General features: G+C 41.2%; 1 non-coding gene across 1 annotated transcript; it reads right to left on the bottom strand.

Annotated features, from left to right (window-relative positions):
* Positions 1–656: 656 nt before the first annotated feature.
* Positions 657–728, bottom strand: TRNAV-GAC (transfer RNA valine (anticodon GAC)). Its single transcript has one exon. It is a non-coding gene; the product is annotated as a tRNA-Val (tRNA).
* Positions 729–10,239: the final 9,511 nt, after the last annotated feature.

Below are 10,239 nucleotides of genomic sequence, written 5' to 3'. Positions count from 1 at the left end.
GTATGTATATATATATATATGACTGAAAACAATGAAGTTCCCAAATAAGAAAAATGGAAGCGCCGGGGTTTGAACCCGGGACCTCTCGCATGCCAAGCGAGTGCTCTACCACTGAGCTACGCCCCCAAGAGCATTTTTTGTGACATAGTATTATATGAAGCACTGAGAGTACCACGGCAAAATACCATTTGACCGACCGTTGCCGACTAGCCGGCAAAATAACCACAGGGTAAATCTCCATGTTGCTGTCGTGTTTTCCTCTCAATTTTCCACGAAGAAATGAGTTTTAATTTTTTATTGTCGTTGCAATAGACTGGAACTAAGCAATAGACTGGAACTAAGCAATAGACTGGAACTAAGCTGACCTGGTATGAGGTCAGAGCCCTCATTATCATCCTTGCTAACTACCGGAAGCAGATTAAGTTGTTCCACAACCGATGTCCGGCCCATGTTAACTCTGATGTGCCCAGCAGTTGGAGGAGGATCGCCAGAAGCTTCTGGAAGATTTCAAGGACGTCTTGGTGGACCTGACCCTTTCAGATAAGGTCGAAAACCACAATTTATTGTGAAGATCTTCACTATAACGTTGGACGAACATACTGAATGTTTCACACATGTGATGCGGACAAAATGAAAAAAGAAAAAGACAAAAATTATGTCTGGTGTGGGTCTCGAACCCACGACCTTGAGTGTGTCAGACTCACGCTCTACCACTGAGCTAACCAGACAATAGAAAATTCGTCTGTTTCTTCAATTTGAATTAATGAAAATCTTTGCGAGGCAGCGTTTAGAAAAGAGAGATGTCTTTGACGAAATTTACTTGTTTGGTTCCTTCTTCTGTTCCTCATTATCGAAAGTAAACATACTGAAGGGTATACATATATATATATATATATATATATATATATATATATATATATATATATATATATATATATATATATATATATATATATATATGTTGTTCGCTGATGATACAGCGCTGGTGGCTGATTCATGTGAGAAACTGCAGAAGCTGGTGACTGAGTTTGGTAAAGTGTGTGGAAGAAGAAAGTTAAGAGTAAATGTGAATAAGAGCAAGGTTATTAGGTACAGTAGGGTTGAGGGTCAAGTCAATTGGGAGGTGAGTTTGAATGGAGAAAAACTGGAGGAAGTGAAGTGTTTTAGATATCTGGGAGTGGATCTGTCAGCGGATGGAACCATGGAAGCGGAAGTGGATCATAGGGTGGGGGAGGGGGCGAAAATTTTGGGAGCCTTGAAAAATGTGTGGAAGTCGAGAACATTATCTCGGAAAGCAAAAATGGGTATGTTTGAAGGAATAGTGGTTCCAACAATGTTGTATGGTTGCGAGGCGTGGGCTATGGATAGAGTTGTGCGCAGGAGGATGGATGTGCTGGAAATGAGATGTTTGAGGACAATATGTGGTGTGAGGTGGTTTGATCGAGTAAGTAACGTAAGGGTAAGAGAGATGTGTGGAAATAAAAAGAGCGTGGTTGAGAGAGCAGAAGAGGGTGTTTTGAAATGGTTCGGGCACATGGAGAGAATGAGTGAGGAAAGATTAACCAAGAGAATATATGTGTCGGAGGTGGAGGGAACGAGGAGAAGAGGGAGACCAAATTGGAGGTGGAAAGATGGAGTGAAAAAGATTTTGTGTGATCGGGGCCTGAACATGCAGGAGGGTGAAAGGAGGGCAAGGAATAGAGTGAATTGGAGCGATGTGGTATACCGGGGTTGACGTGCTGTCAGTGGATTGAATCAAGGCATGTGAAGCGTCTGGGGTAAACCATGGAAGGCTGTGTAGGTATGTATATTTGCATGTGTGGACGTATGTATATACATGTGTATGGGGGTGGGTTGGGCCATTTCTTTCGTCTGTTTCCTTGCGCTACCTCGCAAACGCGGGAGACAGCGACAAAGCAAAAAAAACAAAAAAAAAAAATATATATATATATATATATATATATATATATATATATATATATATATATATATATATATATATGTATATATATATATATATATATATATATATATATATATATATATATATATATATATATATATATATATATATATATATATGTATAGGGTGGGGGAGGGGGCGAAAATTTTGGGAGCCTTGAAAAATGTGTGGAAGTCGAGAACATTATCTCGGAAAGCAAAAATGGGTATGTTTGAGGGAATAGTGGTTCCAACAATGTTGTATGGTTGCGAGGCGTGGGCTATGGATAGAGATGTGCGCAGGAGGATGGATGTGCTGGAAATGAGATGTTTGAGGACAATGTGTGGTGTGAGGTGGTTTGATCGAGTAAGTAACGTAAGGGTAAGAGAGATGTGTGGAAATAAAAAGAGCGTGGTTGAGAGAGCAGAAGAGGGTGTTTTGAAATGGTTTGGGCACATGGAGAGAATGAGTGAGGAGAGATTGACCAAGAGGATATATGTGTCGGAGGTGGATTGAACGAGGAGAAGAGGGAGACCAAATTGGAGGTGGAAAGATGGAGTGAAAAAGATTTTGTGTGATCGGGGCCTGAACATGCAGGAGGGTGAAAGGAGGGCAAGAAATAGAGTGAATTGGAGTCATGTGGTATACAGGGGTTGACGTGCTGTCAGTGGATTGAAGCAAGGCATGTGAAGCGTCTGGGGTAAACCATGGAAAGCTGTGTAGGTATGTATATTTGCGTGTGTGGACGTGTGTATGTACATGTGTATGGGGGGGGGGGTTGGGCCATTTCTTTCGTCTGTTTCCTTGCGCTACCTCGCAAACGCGGGAGACAGCGACAAAGTATAAAAAAAAAAAAAAAAAAATATATATATATATATATATATATATATATATATATATATATATATATATATATATATATATATATTGAAAAAGATCACAATTTTGCACGTGATCAAGTATATTCTTATGAGTCCACGGGGAAAATAAACACGATAAGTTCCCAAGTGCACTTTCCTGTAAAACTCACATCATCAGGGGAGACACAAGAGAGAAATATAACAGTCAGTTGATGTACAACGAAGAGACGTAGCTAGGACGCCATATGGTAAACATGTAATTGTCCAAGACAGACAACAAGCGTATCATAAACTTATTATGTCGACAAGAAGGTGAATTGTTTACAAATTTTATCAACATTAAAGTTATCCAATTTGTATAGACCATCACTAATATTAAGATTATAATTCTTTGTGTATTCAGTAATAGAAGATTCAATGATATTTCTCGTGGTACTTGAGTTAGAGTTAATAACTGAGATGGTATTATTAACTCTAATTCCAGTACCACGAGAAATATCATTGAATCTTCTATTATTAAATACACAAAGAATTATAAACCTTGAGGAAGCAACGTGGCGGTCAAAAATAAGCTGCAGGAATGAAGTTTATGAATGGAATATCAGTGAGACGATCCAAATGACGAATGAATGAGAGCGTAGTCAACATACAATATAAAAGGACATATTATGAATGGCAGCCAGGCAAGTAACGGCCCAACTGAATGGAAGGATTTAAAAGTTCGCGTTATATGACGAATTTTGATAGATTATCCAAATTTCCATTCCACTTATGAAACTTAATGGTTGTGTTCAGTTCTAGAGACAAAGTTTAAAGGTTTGTGTTTCAGAGATGAACCACAAAGGATATCGTTAAATTTACTGACATTAAAATTTGTCAATTAAGTGAATCATTTTGTACAATAGCTGTAATTTGACAGAGTTAAAAGTTCGCAGTTTCATTACCAAAAAATTCTAATTCAAAAGTTTGAGTTTCAATAATGGTTTGCACAAGCTTAACGTACATTTAAGTTTTGTGTTTATATGACGTATCTTGAAGGACTCTGGTAAAATAACGCAGCTGGAAGGTTTACGTTCAAATGATGGTGTTTAAATGTTTATTGATGAATTCTAGATTTAAATGGATAGATTTTAAGTTCGCGTTTTCATGAGCGACTTTAAACCTTGTGGTTGAATGTCACAGTTTAAATGTTGGTATGTACAATGTTGACCAGATGGCGGTAGTGTGTAGACACAGCCATACCAGGTCGTATTTATCATCATTAAAGTCACCTTCCTTACTTACTTATGGCGGCGATGAAATTCACTGGTTCTTGATTGTGCACCAATTAACCTATCAGATAATGGTACAATGTTTGCCTGGTGTTGCATATATCACGTCTGTTGTTGAAACACAAGAATGCCAGGTGACTTTGGGAGTGGATGATAATGTAAAGATCAATATAAATGTGGGAAATCTTGAACCGCCATCACCAGACACAACACATGTTTGGATCTGGCGGGGGGAGGGACTTGCCTGTGACGTCACGATGCCCCGCCTCCAGCCTGGCGCCGCTCTGTGTGTGTGTGTGTGTGTGTGTGTGTGTAGCCCCTGGGTTCATGTTGGCCACAGCCACCCACCGGCCGGTGGTCAGGTCAGTGGGCGGTGTGTGTGTGTGTGTGTGTGTGTGTGTAGCCCCTGGGTTCATGTTGGCCACAGCCACCCACCGGCCGGTGGTCAGGTCAGTGGGCGGTGTGTGTGTGTGTGTGTGTGTGTGTGTGTAGCCCCTGGGTTCATGTTGGCCACAGCCACCCACCCACCGGCCAGCCGGGCGGTAGTTTATAACTAAGACTGGTAGTTTCACATGCCACTTGGAGTGTCCCTCACTACAGAACTTGAGCAGCTCTTATCCTGAGGTGGAGCAGTTGATCCTCTCCACCAGGCTGGTACACTTGGTCTGCACCAGGTGGCTCCCTCCTGGTCATCCTGAGTGGTTGGTTGCTGTGTGGGATTTAATGACCATTGACTTGTGAAGGTCATTAGGCCAGCCATCATTTGATCATCTGATAAAACATGAAGCAACGCCAAATATTACATGATCCACCTAAACTATTGAGAATGATGAAGTCTGATATTGTTACGTTACGTCATCCAATCTTGCCACTCACATGTTACGGTAATCACGACTACATACATAGTGTTGTTACGACTGATATTACTGTATGTACTGTAGTAAAGTACTGTGTTTATGTGGATAACATGTGGACGTCAGAGGAGGCAAGAGCATCATCATATACAAATTCTCTATTCTATGTTGTTTCCTCAATTTTGTCTGCGGTGATCAACACACTTTATCCCCCAAGATATTATCTTGCTCTTTCTTTCCATCATTCTTTAGTATTAAAGATTTTGTTCTCTCAAGCAAGATAGAATTTATCAATAATTTTTAATGTCATCTTGGGTCCAGGTAATGTTAGGTAGCGGTCATACAAGTTGTCCATGACCTTCATCATGTGGGTTGGGAAGGAGTCAGGAGGTGTGGCGTTGTACTCGGTGTACCACTTGCCAAGTTGGTCAGTGTGTATACCATGGAAGTTGCAGGGGAATCATCAGTCTGTATGTTAACAATTAGGTTGAGCAAATAACACTTGGCCTCAGTGAAGGTAGAATGTTTTCCCACCAGACTGCATCCATTAATACGACTTAGATCAGAAGATCTAGCCTTAGGGAATTAGTTAGATCGAGATTATCAAAGCCTTTCATCATTTTTAATCTTTGCACTTCGTGACCATCTCTTTGTTAAGTTGTTACGTTGACTTATGATGAATCTAATATGGAGAACAAATTTAGGAGGAAACCTGGCAAAGCTACATATGAGTGATTTTACCGTTTGCAAGTAAACTACGATTTTGTAAAAACGAATAGCATCTATGTTGTGTATAGAAAACGTAACTCCTTAGCTGCATTCTCTATGAATGTCATCAAAAGTAAAACATAGACAAGGGAAGGAATGAGGCTTGACGATACGAAACATCACTCAATCGTGTCCTGCCTGCCCAGACCCTCCCTCGCCACACCACTGGCCATAACTTCATCAACACATTGCTTGCTCCGTCAAGGTCATCCACACATTTTGCCTGGCTTGAACAACCGCTTGGCATTGGCATGAACCGCTGAATGTTTACACTTTCTGATTATCTGTAGTAGCTGATGCAGTTGCAAGATAGACTATTAAACCATTTTCTTACAATACTCGCTGGTAAGGAGACAATTTTCACAAAACACAGAGATAACACTGCCTAAGAAACGGGCTTAAGAACAATTGTACGAACATAGGGTCACATTGGTACATCCACAAGGCACCAGTGGTCTGGGTGGCCTGAAATAGGTTTGGAACCAAGAAGGATGATGGGTGTAGGGAGTAAACCTACCACAGACCATCATTAATTATGAAGAGTTGACAATGGTTACCTCCAGCCATAATCTATAAATCAATAGACAAATGTTAATGCAAACAAAGCAAGAATTAAACAAGCAGGAACACAATCCAATATACCATTTTACGATAATTATGTCAAGTTGTCGCATCTGTTCATTACCTGACGTCGTCTTACGTTTCACCTTTAGTAACGTCTGCGAATTTCGTTGTAGTGAAACTAAGGCGACCCGAGAGTCAATGTTAGTGATACACAAGAGGAAGAAATATAACTCCGAAGGTATAAAACAGTTGTGGACACATCAAACGCTTGACAAATATTCCTTAGTGGATGACAGAAAACACAAAGAGATCGTCCTTGTAAACTTATGATAAGGTTTGCTTGAAGAGTCTCCCTTCGTCATAGTCGTCCACAGGCGCCCTTTGTTGGGGTGGGTGTGGCGTGGACACAGTACTGGGACCTTCATGATAAATTATCTACAACGTTCCAGGTGTCCACATATCAGGGATATGACTGTCTACAACGGTGGCTGGAGTTAAAGTCACTGGATCATATATAAAACATACAAATGTTAACATTGATTCTCTTAAGATTTCAAGGCAATGAAAGGTTTGTGGTGCAGTCTTTATGACTGAAGGTCATATTTACATAGAGATTTATCAAATGGATATTACATCAACGTCACAGTAGCCGCTCTACATCAAAATATACGAGGCTCTTATTTACAGTGATTGCACCCACTCTGCGGGAAAGCGCGTCTGCAGCTACATTGGATGAACCAGAAACAAAACGAAAATCTGGGTCAAATGTTTGTGTAGTTAAAAACCACCTCTGAAACTTTTCTGTAGGATCCTGTTGTTGAAAAATACCTAACAATGCTCTGTGATCTGTATAAACTGTAATAAGGTAACCATATATGTATTTCTTAAAATGTTTGAGTGCCCAAACAACTGCAAGGCCTTCTAACTCAGTTATTGAGTATTTCGATTCCGTCTTTGAACATGAACGGCTCGCATAGGCTATGGGAAAAAGTCTACCCTTATTCAACTCCTGCATAAGTACAGCTCCAAGACCCTGTTTACAAGCATCTGTGTGCAAAATGAAGGGTTTCTCAAAGTTGGGGAATCGAAGGATAGGTGCTTCTATCAAGTGTCGCTTGAGTAAGTTAAACGCATTGTCTTGTGCTGTAGACCACTGGAATGTAACTCCCTGTTTCAGAAGTGAAGTGAGGGGGTTTGCGATCTTCGCGAAATTAGAGATAGATATTCAATAATATCCTGCTAAACCAAGGAAGGATTTGACCTTATCTGTTGTGGAAGGGAGTGGCCATTCGACAATTGTTTTGACTTTATGTGCATTAGGTTGAACACCGTTTTCATCAACAGTGTGATCTAAGTAATTAATTCTTGTTTGTAGAAAGGAACATTTGGATAACTTGACTTTTAGGTTCGCATCCTTAAGTCGTAGAAATACTCTCTCAAGACTTTTGAAATGAGAAGCAATATCTGGAGACATGACAATTATATCATCAAGATAAACCAATACATCTTTGCCCAACACATGACGACAAATGTTAGTCATTAACCTTGAGAAGGTGATCACCGGTGAGGAATGAAGACCGAAGGCCATGATGCATATGAACTGCCAATGACCATCTGGCGTACTGAACACAGTCAGGGGGCGGCTTTCCTCTGACAAGGGAATCTGCCAAAATCCACTCAATAAATCCAAAGTTGAAAATACCTTATTGTTACCGAGGCTATGAAGAAGCTCTGATACCACTGGTAATGGGAAACCATCTTTCAAAGTGGCCTTGTTGTTGAGTTTTCTAAAATCTATGACTGGTCTAAAAGCTCCGTCCTTTTTCGGAACGATCAGAAGTGGTGAATTCCATGGTGATCGTGATTCCTCTATAACATTATCTTTCAACACGTCCTGAACAACTTTGCTATGTCTCTGTGTGCGTGTGTCAATCGATAGGCTGGGACGTCAATGGGACGTGTGGTTTTCTCAAAGTTGATAATGTGAACATCCAAATGAGTTCTACCGAGTGGTTCTCCTGATAAGGCAATAGTAGACCTATACTGGTTAAGTAAGTCTGTTAACTGGTCAACATGTTTGGTTAATCCTACCTTGGATATCATGTCAGGGGTGATGGTGGGGAGCTGACTCAAGCCATGCACTGCTGAGTCAGGGGTAGGAGGAGTAGGTGGTGGTGGGTTAATGGAATGTGAGACTAGACGGATGTTAAACTCATGTAACTCCTCGTCTTGAATTCCGGACTTCAAAACGGAGAATTCCACAAGCTTGGCCCCTCTACGGAGACGGACAGTTGTGGGTCCCGTATTGGCAATGTATATGGTGACCTCTCCATCTGCGGTCTCATGAATAGAGGCATCCATCGATAGTCGTGTGACAGTTAGTGATGAAGGTTCAGCAACTACTCTTAGTGCCAGATCACCCTGACCATGTCTAAGTCCATGATCATTCATCCATGTTCGAGAAAGTGAGAGAGGAACCTTCGTTAATGTGTCACTATGCAGAGTCATGTTGGTTTTCAGTTTACCAGGGCAATGATGACTAGAAAAGTAAAAAGGATGCGTATTGTCTACCGTGAAGCAGGACGTGGGAGCAGATGTATTAATGACTCTGACTGAGTGAGAACTCTTCTCTGACAATGGCAGGAACGTATTATCAACACAAACCACATGATAAATAGGACAGATCTTATGTTGTGCCACACACAGAGTGGCGTCCTAGTAACAAGTTAGCAGGAAAAGTTACACCACGAACAATGTAAGGGGTTACGGTAATGACCGAGTCGCCTATGCGAATGTTCATTTTAATAGTGCCCCTTACGTCGACATTTTCATTTGAGATACTTTGAAGGGATGGGTAAAGGTCCGAGCATTGAACAAGTTGAGTGTGCACCATTAATGGTTGAATAAAATCATAATGAATGACATCTGCTTCAGCGCCGCTGTCTAGAATGATTGTGATTGGCTTATCCTGGAAAGATTGTGATTGGCTTATCCTGGAAAGATTGTGATTGGCTTATCCTGGAAAGATTGTGATTGGCTTATCCTGGAAAGATTGTGATTGGCTTATCCTGGAAAGATTGTGATTGGCTTATCCTGGAAAGATTGTGATTGGCTTATCCTGGAAAGATTGTGATTGGCTTATCCTGGAAAGATTGTGATTGGCTTATCCTGGAAAGATTGTGATTGGCTTATCCTGGAAAGATTGTGATTGGCTTATCCTGGAAAGAACCCACTAAATCGAAACTTGTAATGTGAGAAAATGGCGAAGAACGAAAACGTCTTAAGAGTTCCTTATGTGATGGAGTCTTGTCATGAGCGAGAGATTGTCATTGTTGATAATGACATGATGAACCTGTGTTAGATGACGTCTGTCTAGCTGAGGCTCGACATTCCGCTGAAGTGTGTCTAGCTAATGCTCGACATTCCGCTGAAGTGTGTCTAGCGTTGCTATGATATGAACACCTGCTTGGTGGTGTTGGGCGCGAGCGGGTGAAGGTCAGCCTGATGTCTGACTGGAGGAAATCATGACTAGGTCGGCAGAATTGTGACGACCGAGGTTGTGATGACATGGGTTGTTGACTGCGTTTGTTGTTCTGGTCGAGGCTCACGTGAGAATGAGTCCCATGTGTAAGGACACACATTCGCTTTATGTCCTGGTTGGCCACACCGGAAGCACGTCACTTTATGTGAGTGTTTGTCATCACTGAATCGCTGTATTTGACCATGAGAAGAATGATTGTGTTGACCACTAGAATGTTACGTCACACTTTGGGAAGCCGACACCCTCCCCAGTGTCTTGGTGTTGGAATATCCACCTTTCTTTTGAGTGTAATTCAATACTTTTGTTACTGACCCACAATGATGGGTCGATGTTCTCATTAAGTAACCGTCGTCTTACGTCTGGAGGTCAGGTCCTTGAGAATGAAGGTTATGTGTAATAAACGCATGAGTGTTTGCACATGAGTTTCAGGTTCATGGTC

This window comes from Panulirus ornatus, chromosome 12 (genome assembly GCF_036320965.1).
Source record: "Panulirus ornatus isolate Po-2019 chromosome 12, ASM3632096v1, whole genome shotgun sequence".
In the NCBI taxonomy this organism is placed as follows: domain Eukaryota; kingdom Metazoa; phylum Arthropoda; class Malacostraca; order Decapoda; family Palinuridae; genus Panulirus; species Panulirus ornatus.
The sequence above is the reverse complement of the archived record's forward strand: the minus strand, read 5'-3'. Positions and strand labels throughout refer to the sequence as shown.